The sequence below is a fragment of the Leptonychotes weddellii genome, chromosome 4, assembly GCF_054177405.1.
Source record: "Leptonychotes weddellii isolate Sample4059 chromosome 4, ASM5417740v2, whole genome shotgun sequence".
NCBI lineage: Eukaryota > Metazoa > Chordata > Mammalia > Carnivora > Phocidae > Leptonychotes > Leptonychotes weddellii.
In genome coordinates this window covers 6,375,584-6,400,133 of record NC_138372.1, presented here as the reverse complement: position 1 = coordinate 6,400,133, position 24,550 = coordinate 6,375,584, and the positions used below count along the sequence as shown (strand labels likewise).

The window sequence follows — 24,550 nt, the reverse complement described above, 5'->3', positions numbered from 1 at the left end:
CAGGACATAAATCTGACCCAGGCAGCTTGCTCCCTTTCTGTGGCTTCCCTCTCCCCACCTCCCCCCTCCCCACTCTCCTGGTATTTTCTCTAAGTGGAAAGCATTTTCCCCAAAGTGAGTGAAACAGAAGCGAACTGAAATACCACTTTAGAAATGCCACTCCCATTCCTCCAATCACTCTCCCTCTCGGCCCAGAAAGTAGGCGGCCTTGAGAAGCACCCTTTTCTAGAAGTCCTGACCGCCCCCCTTATCCAAGGGAGCCAGGTTATCACCTCTGGGGAAGGAGTGGGTGGGGCCACTCCTCCTCACAGGCCAGGGCAGCTGGAACCTTCACTGCGCCGACCTCAGGCCCCGCGGACTGTGCGGGCCCCCAGGGAGGGGAGAGTGGGCCACCGTGTGGGTCTGCAAGGAAGGAGTGGGGAGGGAGGTTCCCGGGGTTTTAAATTTTTTTTTTTTCCATCTTGAAACTGGCAGCATTTCTGATATGATTGCGGGGGATTTCCACCAACCAAATTAAAGAAAATTCAGTTTTAGCATTAGCTGCAAGGAGAGAGAGGAGGAGTTTTGCAAGCCTTGCCATTTATGAAACACTGGCTGTGGCACAGAGGAGAATGTCTTCCTCCCTTCCTGACAAGTCAGGCTCCTGCCGTCCTGCAGCTGGTGGTCAATGACTACATGCCTCCGCCATCAGACAGGGCAGCACCAACCCCCCCATCCTCCTGGAGCACTTCCCTCTGGACCTGCCAGCTTTGCTGGGAAACATGTTTGTCCCCTGGGGAGTGGCTGAAAGAGCTTTTCTAAGGTCCCATGGTAAAGAAACGTTTGGTGGGGCCCCACGCCCCATCACCAGACCCGCAGAAGCATCTGGCCTCTGGGAGGGAGGAGACTGCTCTCTAAACAAAAATCGTTTTGAAAAATAAGCCAGCCAAAGGGGAATTGCTTCATGAGTTGCACATTCACTTCTCCCTTTAACTGTGCAATTGAAGAAAAACAAGGTGAAGCAGGAACTGACCCCTCACACCCCCATTCACAGGCCCACAATCTCCCTGGACACAGCAGTTCTGGGAGTACAAGCTAACCAGGCCTGAGGCTGGTCTCTAGTTATGTGCGGACTGCCTGCGTCTCATAAGCCCCCTACCCACCCACCCGAGGGCTGGTACCCTCCCCACCTGCCTGCCTCGTTCTTAGCACAGCCCCTGTGAGGGAGATCTCAGTAAACATTTGTTAGACGTAGGAAAGCCAGAGAAAAGTCCTAGTGGAAGGGGACCATCTGCGTGGCCAGGAGCGCCCCTGGGGCACATGCCCTATTCCAGAAACATGTCTATTTGCTGAGTGGCCAGCACTGTTTCTAAACGTGGGCAGAGGAGGTGGGGGGCAGTGGGGCTCCGAAAGAGGTAAGCTTGGATGTCTTAGAACAGGCAAGGGCCAACTAGGTTTCAAGAGACCCGACCCCCCCCCCCCGCCCCATGACCCTCCCCCCCAGCGTCCTCCACCACTTGTAGGAGTTCATGAAAGCAGCACAAGAACCACCCTCAGCATGTGCTGGGCGGTGCTCTCATGAGGCACGATGGATGATGGGATCCTGAAGTTGAGAAATCAAACCACAGCAGGGTGTGGAAACGATAAAGGGTTGGCAAATACGTGCTCTAGAGAATGGAAGAGAAAGTTCTATTCCCATCTCTTTATATTTGGTGACAGCCTCCTTAATCAGAAGGTTCTTTATGCCCACTTAATCACCGCAGTCAAACCTGGTGGTGAATAGTAGGGGCCGCTTTTACCCGGTATTACCAGGGTGGGTCCCTTAGAGGCCGCATCTCTGAAGAGACACTCCAAGGGTCCTCGTCCCTACACCAAGAGAACTATTAGGAAATGTTCTCCTTAATCGGCAAACCCCAGCACCTACAGATGATGGAACTCTTCAGCGGGTTCTGGATCAGCTACTTGCAAAAAAAAGTTATGTAACTTTTCTGGGCCTTAGTTTCTCCCACTGGAAAATGGAGACATCAGTCAGCTCCTACGACTGCTTAACTGAAAACACGTATGTAAAAACGATTGCTTCTTTGTGAGGGGGGCGGGAAGAGTCCCAGGAGTACCGTTCACTTGACCAGAACAGCAAGGCAGTGCCAGGCGCTCCAGCACCATCCTCTCTCCTGGAAGTGAGCAGTGGGATGAATCCTCAGGTTCAGGGTCCCTTTGGAGCGGCGAACTTTACCCTCGAAGCCCCTGAAAGAGGGCCCCCCCCAACACACACACACACACACACACACACACCGAGGGCACACCTGCCCCACATACAGGCGGGATAGTGCAGCACATTTCTGCCGGGGCGGGCGGCGCGCAGTGGGGCTTTCTGCAGGAGCCCAGGTGAAGCCGCCCCACTGCATAATCTGTTGGGGTTCTAGACCTTCAGCTCTCTCCTTCCAGGGGATCTGAACCAAGTGAAAGCTACTCGGTCATTCGAGGGCTCCCGAGCGCTCCATCTGCAAACTGGGCAGATCCCAAGGGTGCCGCGGGACCACTTGGTACGTGGACCGCCAGCCCGGGCCGCCCCAGGCGCCCGACCCCAGCCTCGGAAATCCCATCCCCACTTCGTCCCCTCCGGGAGCGCGCTTTTCGGGGCCTCGCATTCGTCCTTTTCCTGGCTCTCTGGAGCCCCATCTCCCCACCCGGGCAGAGCACCGCCCGCTACGTGCTCCCGCATCCTGGTCCCCACCAAAGGTCTCCCTGCTCCCCTCTCCCAGATTTCAAGGAAGGTGCAGAGAAGGAAGCCTAAATAAAAACAGGAAACCCGATTTAAAAAAAGAAGCCTCATTCTGGCTGAATTACGGGTAAGCGTATTAAAAAGAAGGGGGGGGGGAAAGTCCGGAAATGCAAAGCTGGAGGCGGTTTTGCCGCCGTAACCCAGGCTCAGCCGCAGATCCGGGGGCTGGTCTCCGCTGGCGGCTGCAGTAAACACGCGGCAAGCGGCTCCCGAGGCCCCGGGGCCCCCAGGCGCGCCGGGCGGGGCCGGAGGGGGGCGCCCGGCAGACTCGACTCCGGCGGCTCCCCAGCCCGGTCCCCGCTCGCCGGCGCCGGGGAGGGCGCGCAGGGCCAGGGCGCAGGGGACGGTACACCGGGCTGCACGGCTCGTGGGAGCGCGGCCGGAGCGCTCGGGGCAGGGCGCACGCGGCCGAGCGCTGCCGGGCTCCATGCCCCGCCGCTGGGAGCGCGGCCGGACCGCCGCCGCCGCGCCCGTGAACGCCCCGTCGGGCCCCGCAGGGCGCGCGGTAGCCGCGCAGGGGAGCCGTGCGCGCCCAGGTCCCGGCGGCCACCCCGGGGGGCGCCCCTTGCCGGGCTCTCTCCAGACGCGGGAGGCGCACCCGGCCAGGGCGCACCGCTTGTGGGCACCGGGAGACGCCCGCGAGCCGGTCCCCGAGGTCCCCGAAGCGCCGGGTCCCGGTGCTCTCCCCGACCTCCCCAGACGCAGCCGGAGGCGAGTGCTTACCGTCCCGGCGCGGCTGGCAGGGGCTGGGCGGCTCGGCCCGGCGGCCGCTAGGAGCGAAGGCTCTGGGCGCGAGTGAGCCTCGAGGGAGGGAGGCGGGGCGCGCTGGGGGCGCCCCGCCTGCTGACAGCCCGCACACTCCACTTCCCACTTTGTTTCCTTTTTACTTGCAACAGGAAAAACAACAGGTCCTCCTGCCGCCAGTCTGCAACCCCCCCCCCGCCCCCGTCCTCTCCACCCCCCAAATCCGCACCCCGTCTGCGGCTGGAAGGGCATCATCCCAGGTGTCTCTGGAAGCTGCATTTTGCCCTTCTTCAAAACAAGTTTTCTTTTTATACAAAGGAAAACAACCAAATAAAGGTCCTAAAGCCCATAAAACTCCCACGCCTTCCACATTCACACACCAAGAATTTCCACAGTGGTCAGAGAAAAAGGCTGGAGGGCGGGAGAGGGAGGCGGCGGCCGCAGCTCCAGGCACCCGGGGGGTGCCCCCCAGCGCCAAGAGCGCCGGGGCTGGGCTCCAGGGACGGTCCAAGAGGCCAGGCAGACAGACTGGAGCAAAGTCCCACTGGCACAGCCCTGGAGGGAAGACGTGGCCTCCACGCTTGGGGGAGTCAAGAGCAAGGAGGGGGTGTGGGAGTAGCCAGATTACAAGAGTGGCTTCAAATCCTTCTGGGGTGTGATGGCGGAAGAGTCGGTCAGTTGCTTAGACTTAAAGGACCCTCTCCAACAGGGTCTGGGAGGTAAAACACCCGTTTGGTCCCCTTGGAGATATGAGGAACCTGAAACTTGGGAAGACTCTTTCTACCCATGCAATACCCTGGCCTCCGGGACCAGCGTGGGCCCAGCTCTGGCTGCAGCAAAGGGAGGAGCAGAAACTTCCGTGTCCTGCCAGGAAAGGGGAGAGCATTGAGGCAAGACCCGTTGGGTACTAAACGCTTCCGGTGTTCTAAGATCTAGGCTGCAGGCTCTGAATTCTCAGCTAGACATCTTTGGAGGAGCCAGAAGGGACCATATTGTCCCTTTAGGGAAGAATGTTGGGTCTGTCCCCAGGAACGTACCCTAACATTCTTCCCAACAAAACATCCCAGGCTCACAGCCTCACTCCTACCCCAGGCCCGGCTCACTGGTCCTTGGCAGAGGTCTCCAGCCCACTCCAGGGTGCCAGAAGAGAAATGGGCACATCGGAGAGAAAATCTGATGGCAGGGTAAGCAGCCTGCCCTGAGGTTTCCGAACACCTGCACCAGCCCAGCTTTTGCTAGTTTGCAGTTTAAACAATTTACTCCCTGGCTTTCAGAGTTTGGTGTAAGAAGCCGACAGATGAGGAATGTTTTTGCCTCATTCAGAAGAACGCTTCACTGAATATTTGCTGACAGCCATTCGCATCATGCTCTGTAACATGCGAGACAGGGACCCAAGGCATGCCAAATGCTCAGATATGCTCCACCTGTTATTATCTCTGATCCCTACAACAATCTCCCAAGGGCAATCTTAGCCCCACTTTACAGATCAGAAAACCGAGGCTCAGGAAAGTTTAATCATTTGGGGGCCAGTCTAACTGCTCCTCTGACCATATCATGCTGCCTATGGCCCAGTTCTAGAAGTTTCACTTTCCTGAAAACCCAGCACATTTCCGTTTTGAGACGGCGCCATAGTATCTCCCTGTGTTGCCCGGGGTGCCAGGAGAAAGAGGCTGACAGTAACACAGGGCTCTGCCATCGCTCTCCCTTGTCTCTCAAGTTCCCAATAGACTCGCCTTCTGCCTTCTTCTCTATGGTTTCTGATCTCTCTTTCTCACTTTATTTTTAACTGTTGTCATGTGTGTTTGGAGGAAGCTACTTCAAGTTCCCTTTGAATTGTAAACAAAATAGACTAGCCATGGTGGAGAATTTATAGCAGTCCTAGAAGAGAAGGAGCATCTTAGCTGCATGGAAGTCAATGCCTCCTGATTCACATGATCTCCTGAAGGGCCAATCCTTCCGCCCCATGTTATGGAAGGGAAGAAAGAGGTCTCGGTTATTAAACGGGCTGCTGGTCAGTGGAGAAGAGGCTCCGGCCGGCAGAAGGTGCCCTGCAGCCCGGAGGGGCACACACAGCCCTCCAGACCTGTTTCCTTCTGTCCCCTCTCCTGCAAAACTTCCCCTCCAAAAGCCATCCAGCGTGTGCAGCTTCTCGCGGATGCAGTAAGCATCTTTGTTCAGCTTTGAGGGGCTTCAGCACGGACACACACACATGCCCACAAGCAGGGTTATCTCAGGGCAGCCAGAGCCAACCTCAGGACCCCAGTGCAGGGGTGCAAGCATGAGAAGCCCACCTCCTCAGCCCCTCCACGAAGGACTCTGGGCACCTGTGTGCCCCGTCCTGGCAGGAAGCCCACTTTGCTGTGGGTCCTTTCCTCCCAAGCAAACATTACCCAGCTCAAACCCTCGCCCTTTTGCCTTGGCCAAGAAACGTGTGGTGAAGCTTCTTGATTAAGAGCACCTTCCCTGGAGCCAAACTCCTCAGCACTGCCTTGCTGTGGAGCTGTGTGACCTCCGGCAAGTGACTTAAAATTGTCTGAGCCTCCACTCCTCATCTGAGAAAACAGGGATGCTGATCATGGCTTTCGGCATTTAGAATTGTTCTTAGAGGGGCGCCTGGGTGGCTCAGTCAGGTTAAGCTGCCTTGGGCTCAGGTCATGATCACACGACCTTGGGGTCCCAGGACCCGGACGGAGCCCCAAGTCAGGCTCCCAGCTGAGCAGGGAGTTTGCTTCTCCTCTCCCTCTCCCCCTTCCCTGCTTGTTCTCTCTCTCTCTCTCTCTCAAATAAATAAAATCTTTTAAAAATTGTTCTTGGAATTACCCGAGGTAATAATACATGGAAACTGCTTCTAACGGTACTGACAGAGAGAACCCCCCGAAAAGGTTAGCTCTCGAGCAATCCTAGAACAGGGTCTCTGTGCTCCGTGGGACTGGATGTTTCTGCTCTAAAACAACATTTCCCCACAGCAGGGTGTGACATATGAACACGTTAGTGGACTGGAAACCCGCTCAGCACATCAAGTTTACAAAAATGGAATAGAATAGAAATGATCAGATTGTATTCCACTTCGGGAGGGAGAATACTATGGCCTGCGGCTTTTGCCCGGTTTATAGGTACGCGTGAGTGTGCATTAAGTCAAGACATAAAATGCATTTCTTACTGCAGGCCCTGGTCCCTGCGATGAGACAGCGGCTGCCTGGGGCAACGTCATGGTGATGATGGTGCAAGGGCGTGAGACCTGGAGAACCAGGCCGAGGTCAGAACTGATTCCTGGAAAGTCTGACTTCTGAGGACACAGGCTCAGAGGAGCCCGGAGAGCTGGCCAGGTGCAGGTGCCCGAGGAAAGAAGACAGGGGTCCTTGCAGCCCCCGTCCCCAGGCTGTGCCCTCCGAAGAAAGACTCAGAGGTGGATGGATCGTGCCCCTGTGCTTCATCCCGGGTCACAGCTGGACTGAACGGTCCAGAAAGACCCAGATAGTTCAGAGGTGGCCCGGGTGAACCAGGCCCTTATGGGGTCAGGTTTGAATTGCTGGAGATTGAGTTTCTGGGCCTAAGTAAATGGAGGCTCCAAACAGAAGTTGAGTTGTCCTTTTTGTAAAACGCAAACACTCCAAACCCAAGATGCCTGGGTTCCAATCCCAGCCCAAACCCCTACCCGCTGTGCAACTCTGGGGGGATCCCTCCGGCCCTCGGGACCGGGGACTAGGGGAGGGTCCTGCCCCTGGCACCAAGTCAGTGTTCCAGAAACAGCAGTTGGCTTTTAAACATACCTTCTAATGCTCTTCCTAGTCCAGGGTGTGGGGGTGTTGGGGAAAGGGGGTGGTGGGGAGCAGCAGGGTTTGGGGTCATGAGGCTGGATCCAAACTCCTGCCTCCATACACTGGGGGTGACCCAGGCTTTGCAACACTGACTCATTCAGCCTGCGTGCCTGCTACAGTTGGGGCCCTGGGATACAGCACCGTCCAAGCCAAAGACCCGCCCTCCCGGGGCTTACACTCCACGAAGAGAAACTATGAAGAATAAAAATAAGATACAGTGTCGTGAAGTAGTAAGCGCTGCAAAGACATAGGAGGTGGGGAGGAGGGGAGAGATGGAGGAGGGATAGTGGGGGTCTACAAAAACACCTGACCAGTCCCCCAAACGGTCAAGGTCATCAGAGTCAAGGAAAATTAGAGCAACTGTCAGCCAAGAGGAGCCTAAGGAGGACATGACAAGCGAATGTTACGCAGTGTCCTGGCTGGGCTCCTGGAACAGAGAGAGGACAGTAGGTGAAACTAAGGTAGTTGGGATTCAGTTAATAATAACGTATCAATGTTGGTTCATACTTTGTGACAAATGTACTGTAGTAGTTAAGATGTTAGCAATAGAAGAGACAAGGTGTGGGGTGTGTGCGAACTCTCTATCCTCTCTGCAACTTCCCTAAAAATCTGAAACTGTTCTAAAATTAAGCATTTATTTCAAGGAAAAATAATAGGGCACCTGGGTGGCTCAGTCGGTTAAGCGTCTGCCTTTGGGCTCAGGTCATGATCCCAGGGTCCTGGGATTGGTGTCGGGCTCCCTGCTCAGCGGGGAGTCTGCTTCTCCCTCTGCCTCTGTCCCTCCCCCACCCCCCACCCCAGCTTCTGCTCTCCCTCAAGCACTCTCTGTCTCTCTCTCTCTCAAATGAATAAGTAAAAAATCTTTAAAAAAAAAAAAAAAGAAAAGAAAAAATAATAGAATGGGGAGGTGCGGGAGGCGGAAAAGGCCAATCAGTCCCTGGGGCTGGAAACAGGGCCTTCCCTTACAAGCCTAGAATACAATGGTTCGGGGCGGCGGGGGGGGGCAGAGTCACAGAAGGGGGGGCTGCAGAAAGTAAGAAGGCGTGGCCTTATTCCCCACCCTTGGAGTCTAATGGAGGGGGGAGTGTATTTTTGCACCTTTTCTGGGGACCCTGAGACCCAGCCCTGCCCCCACATCCCCCTGTCTGTCCCTTCCTCCGTAAGATGGGGCTTATTACTCCAGCTTCAGAGAGCCTGTAAAACTAACAGATCTTTCAGTGAAAGCGGTTTGGGGACAGTCACAGCTTCGCAAACGGGGCGCAGAAGAGGGAGTGCTAACGGGAGCTGGGGTTTGCTCCGGTCCTGTGTCCCACCACATTACCACCTGCTCTAAAAACCTCCTTCTATCTAGATAAGTACCCCTCCAGATAGATAGCTATCTTTAAAGGAATCGATTCTGAGGAGCACCCCCATGCGAAACCCCAAAAACCTCAATGAGAAGGCATATGTCTGGTGACTTTTTCCCCAGACAGGAAAAAGAGAACAAAAGAGCATGAATGTTGAAGAGAGAGAAGAGTTAGAAGGAGAAGGAAAGCCATTTTCTACCTGGAGGGGGCTGGCTGGTGACCTCCGAAAAGGTATGTCCAAGTCCTAATCCCTGGAACCTGGAAATGGGACCTTATTTGGAAATAGGGTCTTTGCAGATGTAATTAAGTTAAGGATCTGGAGATGAGGTCATCCTAGATTATCTGGGTGGGCCCTAAATCCAATGGCAAGCATCCCGATGAGAGAAAGACAGAGGGAAAGTCGAGACAGACAGAGGTGAAGGCCATGTGCATTTGGAGGCAGAGGTTGGTGAGATGTAGCCACGAACCGAGGAACATCAGGAGCCCCAGAAGCTGGAAGAGGCAAGGAAGAGTTCTCCCTAGAGCCTCTGGAGGGAGTGGCCCTGCTGACACCTTGATTTTGAACTTCTGGCCTCCTGAACTGTGAGAGAATAAATTTCTGGTGTTTTGGGTTTTGGTTTTTAAGTCTGTTTATTTTTATTTATATATATATATATTTTTAGGAATCTCTATACCCAACGTGGGGTGCAAACTCACGACCCTGAAATCAAGAGTTGCACGCTCTTCCAGCTGAGCCAGCCAGGTGCCCCAAATCTCTGTTTTTTTAAACCACAGGGTTTGTGGTGCTTTGTTACAGCATGTATGGAACCGGTAAACGTGGCCTCGTGGAAAGCGTCTGGGCTACACAGCGAATGAAAAAAAGTAGAACTATAGTGAGCTGTCAGCGCGGGCTGTTTTCATGCATTACCCTGTTTCATCCCCCTTGGAACCCTGTGTGGTGCATGCTGTTCTTATCCCCATCTTACAAACAAAGAAATTAAGGCAATGCTGCAGGTAACTCGCCGAGGTCACCCAGATGGCAGGTGGGAGTTCATTAGGGGGCAGCCTTCCTAGAACTCTGAAGTCAGGTGACAGGAAGGGTGTGGGGTCTATTGGACCAGCGATCGCAGGAAGCTGGACGGTGAACCAAAAATGGGAAGAAGAAAATGTGTCACCTTAACACTGTGGAGGGTCTGCCTTCTCCCCTTGGCCAGAACTGCCCGGAGGAAAGCATGGTACATCCACTTAATGGAACAGTGTGCAGCCATTGAAAGTGGCCATCCTGGGGCGCCTGGGGATTGATTAAGTGTCCGACTCAGTCGGTTAAGTGTCTGACTCTTGGTTTCGGTTCATGTCATGATCTCATGGGTGGTGTGATCGAGCCCCACGGTGGGCTCCATGCTCAGCGGGGAGTCTGCTTGAAGATTCTTTCCCTCTGCCCCTCCCCTGATTCATGCGTGTGCTCTTGCTCTCAGATAAATAAATAAATTTAGAAAAGCAAAGAAAAGTGGCGATCCTGGAGACCCGTAGCATCATGGGAAATGGTGACATCATCAAGGGGATCAAGTTCAACGCAGAACTGCCTCTGAGCAGGATCGCCACCGTGTAAGCGTGACGTATGCACACGTATGTAGTGGGAGGTGACTGAACTGTGAAAGCCTCGGAGGAGGAGCGTTACAGATGTTTTCCTTGCCATTTTTCCTTTCTGTTCACATTATGCCAAATGTGTAATAAAACTGCAAAAACGTGAACTTTATCTCCTTTCCCCAAGTCAGAGCTAACAATCCCTCTTACTGCTGTTCACACCAGTATGACGGATGAGCCGCTGCTCCATTCTGCCTGGGCTCCGGTCAAACTGGGGTAATGACCCCATGGCCTCAGCTCTCAGCAGGAGGGATGAGAAGCCCCTGGAGAAGGACTCCTTTGGGAATACAGGTGGCATCAGGGAAGTCCATCAGTGGATAGTAGGGCCTCAGCCAATGGGAACTACAGTGTGGGGAGGTGCTAGATGCCAAGAGCCCAGTGCTCCTGGGGTGTATACCCAGCTCCTTTCTCCAGGAACACTTCTCCGTGCATCTGCGTGGGGATACCTGCAGTCTCCGGTCAGGTATGCCGGCCTTAAAGCATGCCCAAGGTGATTGCCTCAGTGGTGGCCACCTGGCCCCAGGTTGGCCAACCAGTGGCTTCCTCAGGAATGCGGAATTAGAACCAAGAGCGTAGTGATTCTTCAGGTACCCAGGACCCTTGGGTGCTGGGAGCCACTTACGCCTCTCGACAGGACTGAGGAAATCAGAGAAGCTGCCGTGCAGAGACCGAGATTGAAAGAAAACCAGCAAGCAGATGCACAGAGAGGAAGAGAGGATCACAGGTGAGAGAGACAATTTCGGGCAACTTTTCGGTTCCTTGTCTTGCATCAAGAATGTCCTTGCATTCTTCCCCTTGGGTTCCTCTGAAAGTCCCCTACGCCCTTCTGCCTTACTTCTGTATTCTGCTTAAAATCTGTATCAGTTTCCTAGGACTGCTGTAACAAATTAGCACAATCCAGATGGCTTAAAACAATGGAAATTTATTCCCTTGCAGTTCTAGAGGCCAGAAGTCTGAAATCAAGGTGTTGGCCAGGTTGGTTCCTTCCAGAGGCTCTGGGGAGAATCTGTTCCAGGCCTCTCTCTTATCTTCCAGCACTGCCTGCAATTCTTGGCGTTCAATGGCTCGTAGAAGCATTCTTCTGATCTCTGCCTCCATCTTCACTGGCATTCTCCCTGTGTGTCTGTGTCTTTGTCCAAATTTCCCACTTCTTATAAAGATACCCTAATCCAGGATGACCTCATCTTAACTAATTAGATTTGCAAAGACCCTCTTTCCGGTGAAGGTCCCATTTTGAGGTTCCATGTGAGCATGAATTTTGGAGGGATAATATTCAACCCAGTACAAACTCTCTTGAGTTGGTTTTTGTTTTTTGAAACAACAAAAGCAACACTCAGAATTAATACAGAAATCAGTATTGGAAATGCAGCATTGAAAGAAACAGCTTTTCGGGGCGCCTGGGTGTCTCAGTCGTTAAGCGTCTGCCTTCGGCTCAGGTCATGATCTCAGAGTCCTGGGATTGAGCCCCGCATCGGGCTCCCTGCTCTGCAGGGAGCCTGCTTCTCCCTCTCCCACTCCCCCTGCCTGTGTTCCCTCTCTCACTGTGTCTCTCTCTGTGAAATAAATAAATAAAATCTTTTAAAAAAGAAAGAAAGAAAGAAACAGCTTTTCAAGGAAAGTATTGAAACTAGGTGACCTGGGGCAGAATGAGGGGTGTTGAGGATTCCCTATTCTTGGATGGAACTCCAGCAGCTCTTGCTATGTGGTAACAGATCAGTTGAACTGTTTTCAGTGGTCTCACGGGACTCAGAACATGGTAGCAAAGGGTCCAGCATATTAGTATATGATTTACTTCTAGCAGCCTTATTGGGGGAAAGCAGGGCAAATATTTATGTGAAGGGAGATCCCATTTTTCCTATAGCCAGTGACAAGCAAGCATCAGATAATCATGCACCTGGCTGCACAGCATCAGCCACACTCTCTGCCATGCCCCGTGTCTCAGACAAAACGGAAAAGTCTGTGAGCTTAGCTTTGGAATAGGGATATCTGGGAAGAGCCACAGGAGTGAATAATCCTTAACCTCTGGTCCTTTAGCCTCTCATTGTCAAGTGGCGCGAAGGCAGGTAGGGTAGTATTCCAAGAGAAATCAGAGAAAAATCTTTTTTTTTAAAAAGCAGGGGGAGTGGGAGAGGAGAAGCAGGCTTCCCGCTGAGCAGGGAGCCCAATGCGGGTTCGATCCCAGGACCCTGGGATCATGACCTGAGCCGAAGGCAGACGCTTAACGACTGAGACACCCAGGTGCCCCCTTCTTTTTTTTTTTTTAAGATTTTATTTTTTATTTATTTGACAGAGAGACACAGCAAGAGAGGGAACACAAGCAGAGGGAGTGGGAGAGGGAGAAGCGGCTTCCCGCGTAGCAGGGAGCCCGATGTGGGGCTCGATCCCAGGACCCTGGGATCATGACCTGAGCCGAAGGCAGACGCTTAACGACTGAGACAACCAGGCACCCCAGAGAGAAAAAGCTTCTTTCCACCCAAGTTAGATGATGATTTCCTCTTCACCTTTAGGCTAAAAGAAGAAACTAGCTGCCCTGCTTGCTGCTGAGACACCCTAACCCTGGGCGATGACCCAGCCTAAGGCCAAATATTCAAGCAGACAGGATTTCATGGCAATGGTTATTGGTTAATGACAAGACCCAAAAGAAAATTGGCAGCCAGTTAACGATGCTTCTGTGGGGACTGAAACTCCAGGAAACCCTAAAACCTGGCACATTGGGGCTTGTGATGTCTTACCCTCGGCCCAGGTCCCAGCACCAATATGAAGCAGGCTACCAGGGCAGCTGGGTCCCTCCTAGAAAAAGGTTTCCCAAGAACCTTTCAGGGGCAGACCTGAAAGACCCCCAGAGAAGGGACCCCTTCCCAGTGAGCAGAACCTGGGACAGCCATGTTTGCCAACAAAGAAGCCAGAGAAGGTAACCAGCAGAGCAAACCCCATGCGGTATGTTGTTCCTGATGTGTAATTTACCTTGCCTGTATGGTGCTTCCCTTTTCTGCTCCATAGATCAAGCATGGAAGGAGAGGTGAAACTGATCACTCGGTCTATAGATTGAGGGGGACTCGGGGGAGCCACCTCAGAGGAGATTCAGTAGAAACAGACGGGGCTGGGTGTTCGCTGGAGACAGAGGCTCTGAGAATGGAGTTCTGGAAGCCGCAGTTTGACCTGACCCGGATTGCCTTACCTTCGGCAGGGGGAGAGATATTTGTAGTGGACTTTGTGATATAAAGATTAAGCGACAGCAACTGGAATGGAGCTATCTGGGGAAAGCCAAAGGAATTAAGCACGTGTTTGGGTGGGGGGCTAGGATAAAACGGAATGGCCTAGAGTGGACGCCACTGGCTTTCAGGCTACTGGGCTGTTCCTCTGGCCCCCTTTCCTGGTAGCCCTTCCTCACGTAGTCACGACAGAAAAGCAGCATATCCACTTGACCACTGGCCATAACCGATTCCTGCTTCCCAGGGCTTGGGACCTGGACCTAGTTCTCTCTGGGTGAAGGGATCCAGGCCACATCAGCTTGGCAGGTGTGATGCCGGTGGGCAAATGGGGGACAGGCAGGCAGCGCTGAAAAAGTGTCCAAGAGTTCTGGCTCCAGGGCTCCAAAGCCAGGCTGCATCTCTGGGGTCCATGAGAACACCCCATACCTTTGCTAAAAGTCCCCTTTCCTGCTTCAGCTACCAGGGACTGATTGATTGCTCTCTCCCTCCCTCCCTCCCTCCCTTCCTTCCTTCCTTCCTTCCCTCTTTTTTAAAAATATTTTTTATTTTGGGGGAGCCTGAGTGGCTCAGCTGTTAAGCGACTGCCTTCGGCTCAGGTCATGATCCCAGAGTCTTGGGATCCAGCCCCACATCAGGCTCCCTGCTACGCGGGAAGCCGCTTCTCCCTCTCCCACTCCCCCTGCTTGTGTTCCCTCTCTTGCTGTGTCTCTCTGTCAGATAAATAAATAAAATCTTAAAAAAAAAGAAAAAAAGATTTTTTATTTTTAAGTAATCTCTACACCCAATGTAGGGCTCGAACTCAGAACCCTGAGATTAAGAGTTGCCCGCTCTACTGATTGAGCCAGCCAGGCGCCCCTACCAGGGACTGATTCTGACCCTTGAAGCCACTTATTGGCTGGGACAGTGACCTGCACTGGGGTATGGGGTCAGCTGTGGCTGGAGAACAAGCTCGAGGCATCTAATAATCAAGGGAGGCAACCCAGCCAGCCCCCTGGGGTTCCTCCCACCACTTCTCCCACCTCACCCTTCGTGCTGCACCTTGGGCTGTTTCTTTTTTTTTTTTTAAGATTTTATTTATTTATTTGATAGAGAGAGACACAGCGAGAGAGGGAACATAAGCAGGGGGAGTGGGGGAGGGAGAAGCAGGCTTCCCGCCGAGCAGGGAGCCCGATGCGGGACTCGATCCCAGGACCCTGGGATCATGACCTGAGCCGAAGGCAGACGCTCAACGACTGAGCCACCCAGGCGCCCCCTTGGGCTGTTTCTTGCAGCTCCAGACCTCCCCAGGCTCTCTGACTCTGGGCCTTTGCTCATGCTGTTCCCTTTGCCTGGAGTACCCTTCCCAAACTCTTTGTTTTACCCTACCCCTTCTCATTTGCCTGGCCAGTTCACACAGATACTACCCACTGAGCTCCCTTGTCTAGAAGGGTCTTTATTCCAGGCTGGGTCTGCTCAAGTGTGACAGCCTGGGTGCTCAGAGGCTCCTGGGAGCGGGGCCTCCACGTGGATCCAGGCTGGTATCCGGGCCCCGAGCTCTGTGTTGGGCACGCAGAGTGTTACAAGTTGAGTGTGTGGGAATGTGGGACCAACGAATGAATGAATGACCCAGTCATGGCTGGACAGTGGAAGGGTCTTTGCCCAGTGGAAGGGTCAGGGGTCTGTAGCCAGGGGAGAGCAAGGACAAAGGTCCTGGTCCTGCCAGTGTGGGAGCAGCGCCCTCATTTCCTCCCAGCGGGAGCTCAGCACCCAGTGACCTGGGAGCCTCAGGGAGCCCAGCCTCACCTTTCAGAGTAGCCCCTCCACCCCTCATTCCTTCAGAGATGTGGCTTTAGCTTGGGTCCGTCCATTCCTAGGTCCCGCCCCCATGTCTAGAAAAACCACCGCTTTCCGATGGAGGATGGGCACGAGGCCCCCTCTGCTCCTCCCATCAGGCAGCCCCCCCGGCTTGCCACCCCCACCCCCAGCCTCCCAACCTCCACTGCTGAATCTGCTCTAAGCTGGAGACCACAGGGTCCAAAACGTGGCAGCTGGATGGCAGAGCACATCAGGCCAGGGCTCTCCCCGGCTTCCTGATGCCGCCCTGGGATCCTCTGACCCCCAGGGTTCCTTCCCAGGCGGGCCTCTGCCTTCACCTCGCCACCCCCCACCCCCCAGCCTGCTCTGATGAAAGCAATGGTGCAAAATTCGTTGGGGAGAAAAACAGGAAGTGGAGCCTGAGAGCAAGCCTGCAGCAGCTACCCAGAGAATGTGGCAGCCCCCTTCCACCCGCAGCCTTACAGGAAAGTGGCGATGGGGCAGCCCCGGCCCGAACTGGAAGGGGGGCACTGTGGGGGGGGGGGCCCGGATGGCAGAGTCCAGCAAAGACCCTTCCTTCGGCTGTATTTTTAGGGGCCTTGTTTTTAGGCCAAACATTACATCTGTGTTCTGCATTTTACATCTTCTCTCACCTGTTCCCAGCAGCTCCTCAAGGTTAATACAAGCCCCCTAGCTTACAGATGAGCAAATAGACTCAGAGAAGTTAAGTGACTTGGCCAAGGCCACACAGCATTTCCCACGGCCGGGTCATGGCTCCTTGATTCTTTCTCAGACTTCGATTTCTATTTGTGGCGTGTTTTTGTTCTGGGCCTGTGAGCGGACAGGGGGGTGGGGGGAGGGCAGAAGGGGGGAGCACTGTTTCTGGCTCCTTCATCTCAGCACGTCTAAGCTGGTGGTAAGAAAAGTCTTCTGAGGGCTCATCCCCTGAGATTCAGTTTCCTGCAATGTGTGAGCTGGAAGGCCCAAGTGCCCTGGTCCCTTTGTTAGAGAGGGGGTGGGGGTGCCCTGGAGGGGAAGTCAGCCAACTGACAGTCATGGGGGAGGGATCGACCCCCAGTAAAATCAAGTGTTGATAACCTCAGCTGGCTCACAGCCCAAAGGACTCAGAACTTCTGGTGAGTCCAGAACCCTCTTTCCCTTTCAGGCCTGGGACTCAGGGTAGCCCCAATCCTATAGTTTCGGGCCCGAGAGGCAGCATCAGAATGAGAGTCCAAGGAGAAGAGGGGAGGCCGGCTCTAGGTCTCCAGACAGGAGTGAGGTGATGAGGTGGGGAGAGAATGCTCCGAAGGCCACCCCACCCGATCGCACATTGGACCCTGGCTTGCCCGGCCCCGGGACATGACGCCCAGTTCACCCTGCTCACCCATGCCAGGACAAACCACAGCAGGCAGACCAGGACATCTGGGGATCCCCTCACAGAGTTCTACCCCAAGTCTTTCCTGGCCCCGGCTTCCACAGATCTGAGGCCTTGAGGCAGGAGATCGCCCTTATGGCCCTAGTTTCTCCCAGGCCTTGAGCAGAGGGTCTTGCCCTGACCATCGCCTCTTTACCTCCGGCTACCTCTGGGCATTCTCCCACATTCCACAAAACTCTTGAGTGGAGTTTCCCAGGCCCACCAAACCTGGCTACCCCCTAGAGAAGGCACTGCCCCCCCCCCGCCCCCAGTCTCTGAGGTTGAAACCACAGTGTGTTGTGCTGTGGCCTTCACTCACCGACTACGACAGGGGTGCCTTTCCCAGAAGCCTGGGGGCTGTCAGACCACAGCAGGAGCCGGGTACGGACAGGCCAGGGGGCACGGTCGGCCTCACTGGTCCCTCTGCTGCTCTCTGAGTGGTGGGTGGGCTCTGCCCCCACCAGCTGCCCCTGCCGCCTGCAGCAGGGCCGCTGGGCTGCAGGACTGGAAACAAGAGAGGCTCTGGGCCTTGGGTGTCAGAAGCGTCCCTCCCTCTTTCTGCCCTCTTCGGGTAGCAGTCGCCCCTCAGTCCTGAGCAGCACCCCAGGGCCAGCAGGATGCCTCCTTTCCTTTGCAGATGAGACCCAGGCTCTGTCCTCAGCCACTCCACATAAAAGGGAGCTATTAAAATGAGGTGTTAGAGGGGCGAAGAAAGAAAGAAAGAAAGAAAGAAAGAAAGAAAGAAAGAAAGAAAGAAAGAAAGAAAGAAAGACTGTGACTCTTGATTTCAGTCAAAGTCATGAGTTCAAGCCCCACACTGGGTGAGGAGCCTACTTAAAATAAATTTAAATAAATAAATAAATAAATAAATGAGCTGTTATATGTAAAGTGGTTAGAACAATGCCCAACCCTTAGTAAGAGCTCAGTGTATGTGTATTATCATCACCATCTAATTTAATCTTTACAACACTGCTGCGCGGTCAGGATTATGTGCCCATTTTACAGGTGAGGGAAGTGAGGCCGCATGCTTACTTTTAGGCAGCATTAAGTGACTGAACAGAAATTAAAGCGAAGTCTGTTGGAGGCTTGGTCCGGAGGCCAGTTTTGAATGCCCGCCCCACCCCCGCCCCAGCACCACCCACACACCCACCCTGGGCTGCCCCCACCCCCGCAGGAGGACAGGATGGGGTGCGAGGCTGCACCCGACAAAGAGGCAGAGGTGGAGCCCGGGGCGGGGCCTCCCGGCTGGCCAGCCCCTCTTCTCGCGCGGGGCACCGACCTCGGGGACTCCTGGTTGGGCGCCCGGGAAGCACGGGCGCCACCTGGTGGCGGCGGGGGGTCAACGCCACCACTGGCCCAGCCGCGCTGCGCCGCTCCCGGCCGCGCGTTTGGCTAAGGTGTGCCGGGCGGGACTCTGCCAAGCTAATGATCTGGTGCCCAGGGAACTCCCTCTCCTTCCTGCCCAGCTTCCTCCGGGGGTGGGGGCGAGCGCGGAACCCCTTGCGTTGCTGCGCTTGGGCCGCTGCTGGTTTGCGGGCAGGTATCGAGACTGCAAGCTCATTCTGCTGAAAATGTATGTTTCTCCACGCCTCCTATTCCTTTCTCAATTCCTGCACGCAAGCGGCAGATTATTCCAGAGCCGCTTTCTGGCAGCGCAGCCCCAGCCTCTCCCCCTTTCCCCAACGCGCCAGCCGCTCGCGGTTCTCGCCCGGGGCCGCGGCGTCTCCCCACGGGGCTTCCCTCCCGGCTCCCCAGCTCCTCGCCGGCAGCCCTGTGCCGTCTCCACCGGGACATCTGGCAGTCCCCTCCAACGGAATGTGACCCCAACCCAACTGCCCGCCCAACCTAGCCCGGTCCTTCACTTCCTTCCCGCCTCAGTGAAAGTGGTCCCTCTTCACCCCGTGGCCAAAGCAGAAACCCGCCTCACGGCTCACTTCTCTCTCCTCCCCCATCACTGCAGGTGTCGCCAAGCCTCGCGGTCTGTGCCACCATCAGGCGGGCGGGGCTATAAGTTTCACTCACCCATTCAACACATGTCAAATGCCACCAGACGTGTGGTCCTATGCCGTGAGAATACTGTGACCAAAGTCCCAGCCTCCGGGACATTGAGGTGGGGGGCGGAGCCGATGATTCAGAAAGAAGAAACAAATGCATTTCTAATACTTTGCAAGGTGGGTGGTACTGGGGAGAACAAAGCAGGGTGGGGGGCCACCAGACCAGGCGCCCCCCCTCTGCTTGGGCTCCACACCCCGCCTCACAGCTGCTGTCCTCACCCCACACCTCCCCCCCTCCCCCCTGGCCTGAATTGTAAAGGAGGGAAGGGATGGGGGGGGGAGCAGGCAGAGAGGGTAGTGGTCCCTCAACTGGATATTTTGAAAATTTCAAACCCTCCAAAAAGCGGAAGGAGTAGCTCAGTGAACGCCATACACCCTAAAGCAAGGTGTCTTCCGATAACAGAGGAACAGTCTGGTGGGGACTGGATGGGGTGGCGGGGTAGGAGGGAGCGGGAGTGCATGCCAGCAGAGGGGCCGGCCCTGGAGGGCTGTGTGGACAGTCCAGCCACAGGCAGGAGGGCAGGGGCAGGGGAGCTTGTGCGTGGCGGGTTGCTATGGCCGTCGAGTCTGTGCACCTCTCTCCTGGGTGTTGGGGTTTTGTTCTGTGAAGTAGGAAGCAAGCTCATTGGCTGACAGAGGAGAGGGGAGGAGATGCTGAGAATGAGGGCGGGAAGTGAGGGTGTGGAAAGTCTCCCAGGAGCACCCAGCACACCCCCAGGAGTGGAACTGCGGGGCTGCAGAAGGCCCCTCGAGGTTTGGTGGCCATGCAGCCAAAGTGAGACCCATCCGCGTGGCTGCTTTTCTCCTGACTTTGGGCTTTGGTCCGAGGGGGTCTGCACCTGCACCTGCCCCTCCATCTTCTCTGCCTGCCCCCCTGGGCTGCCGCCCCTGCCCGCCTGTCCTCACCCAAGGAGCAGCTGCTGGTTCCGAACACCCAGCCCCGTTACCTGTCCCCTGGAGACAGGGGCCCACATCCCAGGCTCTCCATCTTTGGAGTTGGGGCTATGCAGAGTGAGCTGGGCAAGCCAGAGACCTCCTCCCTGGGCCCTGAGAGGCACAGGGACAATGGTCCAGCCAAGTCCCACCTGGGGGTGCTTCTGATCCTGGCACAACCAGGCTGGCTCCTCACCTCCCCCTGAAGCTGGTCTGAGCTGGATTCTCCCACTTTGTCACCTGGCACATGTCAGTTGAGGCTTCTGACCCCAGGGTCTTCTCTCTAACCTGTCTGTCCTCCAGTGCTCTTCTGCCCCCACCCCCCCCAGTCATGCTCACTAAGTAACAAGCAGTGGTTCGTTACTCCTGTTACAGACAAAGCTCCTTTGCGCTATGGACTCTTTCCAGCTAACAGCAGCTCTAAGGGGTAGGAAGCAATCCCCAGGTGTTGTAGGCTCCACAGAAGTTTCCAGGAGATCCTTGCGGCTTTCACTCTGCCCAGGGATAGCTGTCCTAGCAGTCAGGTGGGAAGTCCCTTCCTGCCAGCACTGACTACATAATCGAGGGGCCTGGTGCAAAACAAAAAGGTGGGGTCCCAGGTTCAAAAATTATCAAAAATTTCAAGATGGCGCAGCTTTAGGGGTGTGAGGCCCATGCCGCGACACAGCCCCCCGCGTTCAGAAAGGCCCCACGCTCCACCCCTAAAGCTAGCTCTGCTCCCTGGTTTGCTTCTTCAGTACACTCCTAAAATATGTTCAGGCTTTTAAATATGTACGGAGAGCCAACCTCCTAACTTGCTATTCTGCAACTGGCATTTGCTTTTTTATTTATGAAGAATGGCACATAATGCTATGTGCCTTTCCAGTGCAATGAGGTAGGGATCACGGGATATAGGCAAAGTGTCCTTGTCCCCATTGCACAGTTGAAGGGACAAGAGGCACGAGAGGAATAGCAGCTCGTCCAAGGCTATGGTGTGAGTGGCGGACGGCGGGTTGGAGGACAGGAGGTTTGGTCTGGGGTTTGCCCGGCTGACCTCTGCCTGGCGCCTCCTGACGCAGAGACTGTGGATGAGGAGCCGACTTCCAGGTCTGCATGCGCAGAGCTCTCTGTCCTCGCTGCCGGCAGCCGTCCCAGGCTTCACTGGCTGGAGATGTGCCATACTTATTTCATCAGTCTCCTGTCGACGGACATGCAGGCTATTTTCAATTTCTCGATCTCATGACCAACCCGAGTTTCTGGGGCGAGGATGTTTCCATGCGGTGGGCTGGGGGCTTGCAGTCTGAGCTGAGCCCCAGCCAGCGGGAATGTCAAGTCCTCAGGAGAGAGGGCTGTGCCAGGGAAATGTTTCACCTGGAACATCCAGGCGGAGGATAAGAGTGCGGAGGGTGCAGGTGTGAGTAGTCAGGCAGGTGCGGGAAGCGGCAGGGCCCTGGGCGGGGGCGGAGGGGGGGGCTTGGGCTGGGGGCAGGCGGTGTTGGGGGGTGGCATGACAAAACCACAGGAGCTCTGGATCTCAGCCCTGCAGCCGGTGAGAGAGATCAGCCGAGTGCTGGGAGGGTTGCCCCGCTCCGAGTGCGTCCATACAGATACCAGGAAGGTCCGTGTTAGCTCCCTGTAGCTGCGGTAACAAGTAACCACAAAGTTCGGGGCTTAAAACCACACACGTGCATCATGTGACAGCTCCTCAGGTTAGATGTGCCACGGGGGTCTCACAGGTCTAAGATCAGTCAAGGAGTCAGCGCTGCGTTCCTTCTGGAGGCCCCAGGGGAGAATCCGCTTCCTGGCCCTTTCCGGCTATTTAGAGGTGCCCGTTCTCCTTGGCTTCTGGCCCTTTCTCCAACTTCAAAGCCAGCAGCAAAGCACCTCCCAAACTCTCTAGGTCCGACAGGTTCCAGGAATTAGGGTGCAGACATCTTTGGGGGCCATTCATTATTCTGTCTGCCACCACGTCCCTTTAATCAAGTTGGGGGCCATACATCTGAGACAATGAAAGAGTTTTTAAAAACCTCTTTATTTTTTTAAAGATTTTATTTATTTGACAGGGAGAGACACAGCGAGAGAGGGAACACAAGCAAGGGGAGTGGGAGAGGGAGAAGCAGGCTTCCTGCTGAGCAGGGAGCCCAATGTAGGGCTCGATCCAGGACCCTGGGATCACGACCTGAGCCGAAGGCAGACGCTTAACGACTGAGCCACCCAGGTGCCCTCTTCTCTTTTTAAAAAAATAAACCTTTTGGAGTTATAATTTATGTAGTGCAAACTGCATCCATTTAGAGTATCCTGTTGGCTGAGTTTCGACAAACGTAGTCACCCTTGAAACATTGCCTCTGTCAGGATGAAGAACATTCCCGTCACTCCTCAAGATGCATTGGGCCCCTTTGTATCTATCCTTCCCTCTGCCCCAGGTAACTACTGATCTGTTATTTTTTTAATTACAAAACCCAGTATTTATTGAGAATAAAGAAAACCAGTTGGCACAGAGGCCCAATTTCAGTTCATCAAACTTCAGCTGAGGATGGGAAACAGAGGGGGCAGCCAGCTCGAAGTCACCCTCCCAGGGAGGAGCCAGCTCTGGGAGAGAGGGGCTGTCCCACCTCAGGGCCTGGCCAGGGTCCCTGAAGGAGGCGGGTGAGAGAAGACAGCAGCGCCCTCAGGTGTGGGCCGTGAACAGCTAATTGGGGGGGGGGGTGGAATTGCAAGCCGAAGGGTGGCCAGGGGCCTGCAGGGGAGAGTGTGGTCCACCCTCAGGCACTGACTGGGGCCTGGGAGCTGAGCTCAGGCTGCAGCTCTGGGTTGGGGTTTGTTTTGTTGTTTGTTAATTACTATAAATTAGTTTGCATTTGCTAGAATTGTAGTACTCCTTTGTGTCTAGCTTCTTTGGCTTAACATAGTTGATTTGGAGACCCGTCCATACTGCTGGCCTTGTGAGCAGCCCGGTCCTTGTTTCTAGGCAGTGTTCCGTTCTGTCGAATTTTGCTTATCCATCCACCCAGTGATGGACATTTAAGCTGTTCTCAGTTTTTGGCATTGTGACTAAAGCTGCTATGAATTTCATGTGCGAGTCTTTGTGTGGGGTCTGGGTCACGTGGTAACTTGGTGCATAGCATTTGGAAATCACGAGGCCTACAGTTCCTCCAAATCCTCGTCCACACTTGCTGTTGTCTGTCTCCGTCGTTTCTGGCCGTCCCCGAGGGGTGGGAGGTGAGGTCTCACTGTAGTTTTGATTTCCATTTTTCTAATGACTACATGGTGAACGATTGCTAATGTGCATGGGGTTTCTTTTTGGGGTGATGAAGATGTTCTGGAATTAGACAGTGGTGATCACTTAGGAACCAAGTGGAAGAGTGAAGACATTTATTGGGGGAAATGCCTAAGAAAAATATTCAAGTGACTGTCCCATTAAGCAATGTTATTATAAAATGACCAGTTCCCCACATTCCGTCATTTAAAAAAAAAATAACCTTTTTAGTTTAGAATAGTTTTAGATTTACAGAGAAGATAGAACAGAGTTTCTGTACACCCCACATCTGCTTTCGCTGATTGTTACCATCTCATATTGTTGGTGTGGGTCCTCTGTCGAAATGAATGAACCCGTAACACTATTAGCAAAACTCCACAACAAGGTCCTATTTTTACATAGGATAATATTTAGGAACTGCATGCCTGTTGCATGTATTCTAGTGATTTTGTTGTGAGCGGGGAGGGAATGCAAGTTTAACAAAATGTGTTTAGAAGCAACTTGGGGTGCCTGGGTGGCTCAGTCAGTTAAGCATCTGACTTTGGCTCAGGTCATGATCTCAGGGGATCAAGCCCTGCATCGTCATGCTCCCTGCTCAGCGGGGAGTCTGCTTGTCCCTCTCCCCAACCCTGGCTCGTGAAAGCACTCTCTCTCTCAAATAAATAAAATCTTAAAAATAAATAAATAAATAAAAGCAACTTGGGGCACCTGGGTGGCTCAGTAGGTTGAGCACCCAACTCTGGATTTCAGCTCGGGCCATGATCTCAGGGTTATAAGATCGAGCCCCACATTGGGCTCCACGCTGAGCTTGGAGCCTGCTTGAGAGTCTCTCTTTCCCTCTGCCCCAACCCCAATCACACTTTCTGTCTCTCTCTCCAAAATAAATAAATAAATAAATAAATAAATAAATAAAAGCAACGTAATCCTGCTGTTTACACAGCATAAAGGCAGAAGAAGGGACTTGCTAATTTGGTCTTTTTCTAGATTGTTCCATTGTGCCAGGGGTCACTTGGGGACATTTATATCAGCCCTTTTGTCAAGTCATCAATGAATGCAGTTGGTAGTTTAGCAGGTTTGAGTGAACGGGCCAAATAAAAATGAAGTATTAAGTTCAACTCCCCCCCTTTACTATTTATAACGTCAAAATAGAGAAGCCTGTTCCTCAAGCCCGACCACAGTGAGTTTGGAAGCTGCAAGTTCATGACAAATTGTGTCTCGGCAAAAAGAAAACAAAATCTTTAGACAAAATCCCAGCTCAGCAAACCTCTCTGCAGCTGTGGGGAGGACTCAAGGTCATAAAATGCCCTGACCAGTGACAGCAGCTCTGTACTAGACTTTACCGTAAAGTCGAAAACCATGTGCCGCATGTTTTAGCTCTGTTGTTCTTCCTGTGTTCAGGCTACAGCAAGTGGAGAAGGGGAAACTCCACATCCCCTCACTGGGATAGAACACCCCACAGGTCCTGGGCAAGGGGTCTGCACACTGGGGCCCTGCGATGTGGATTTGTGCTAATGTGCAGCATTTAGATGCATTAATCTGGAAATTTCCACTAGTATTGAAAGGAAGTTAAATTCATTTACAGAAATTATTTCTGGGGGTGCCTGGGTGGCTCAGTC

At 54.1% G+C, this 24,550-nt stretch overlaps 1 protein-coding gene and 1 long non-coding RNA gene across 7 annotated transcripts in view; one reads left to right on the top strand and one right to left on the bottom strand.

The window, feature by feature from the left end:
• PIK3CD (phosphatidylinositol-4,5-bisphosphate 3-kinase catalytic subunit delta) overlaps positions 1–3,595 on the bottom strand; it is a 48,447-nt gene extending 44,852 nt beyond the window's left edge. For 4 of the 5 annotated variants that reach the window (XM_081816874.1, XM_081816878.1, XM_081816877.1 and 1 more), the window contains exon 1: positions 3,485–3,595. The gene's annotated coding sequence lies outside the window, so the exon portion shown is untranslated. The remainder of the gene's footprint in view (positions 1–3,484) is intronic. The other variant, XM_081816876.1, reaches the window with a different exon arrangement.
• On the top strand, positions 1,608–14,042 carry LOC145721038 (uncharacterized). 2 transcript variants are annotated; one of them, XR_014144497.1, is made up of 5 exons: positions 1,608–2,038; positions 6,671–6,911; positions 8,792–8,900; positions 10,124–11,016; positions 13,293–14,042. It is a non-coding gene; the product is annotated as an uncharacterized LOC145721038 (long non-coding RNA). The 2 variants fall into 2 exon arrangements; XR_014144496.1 differs by lacking the exons at positions 8,792–8,900; positions 10,124–11,016; positions 13,293–14,042 and having other exon boundaries at positions 6,671–7,082.
• The last annotated feature ends 10,508 nt before the right edge of the window (positions 14,043–24,550 follow it).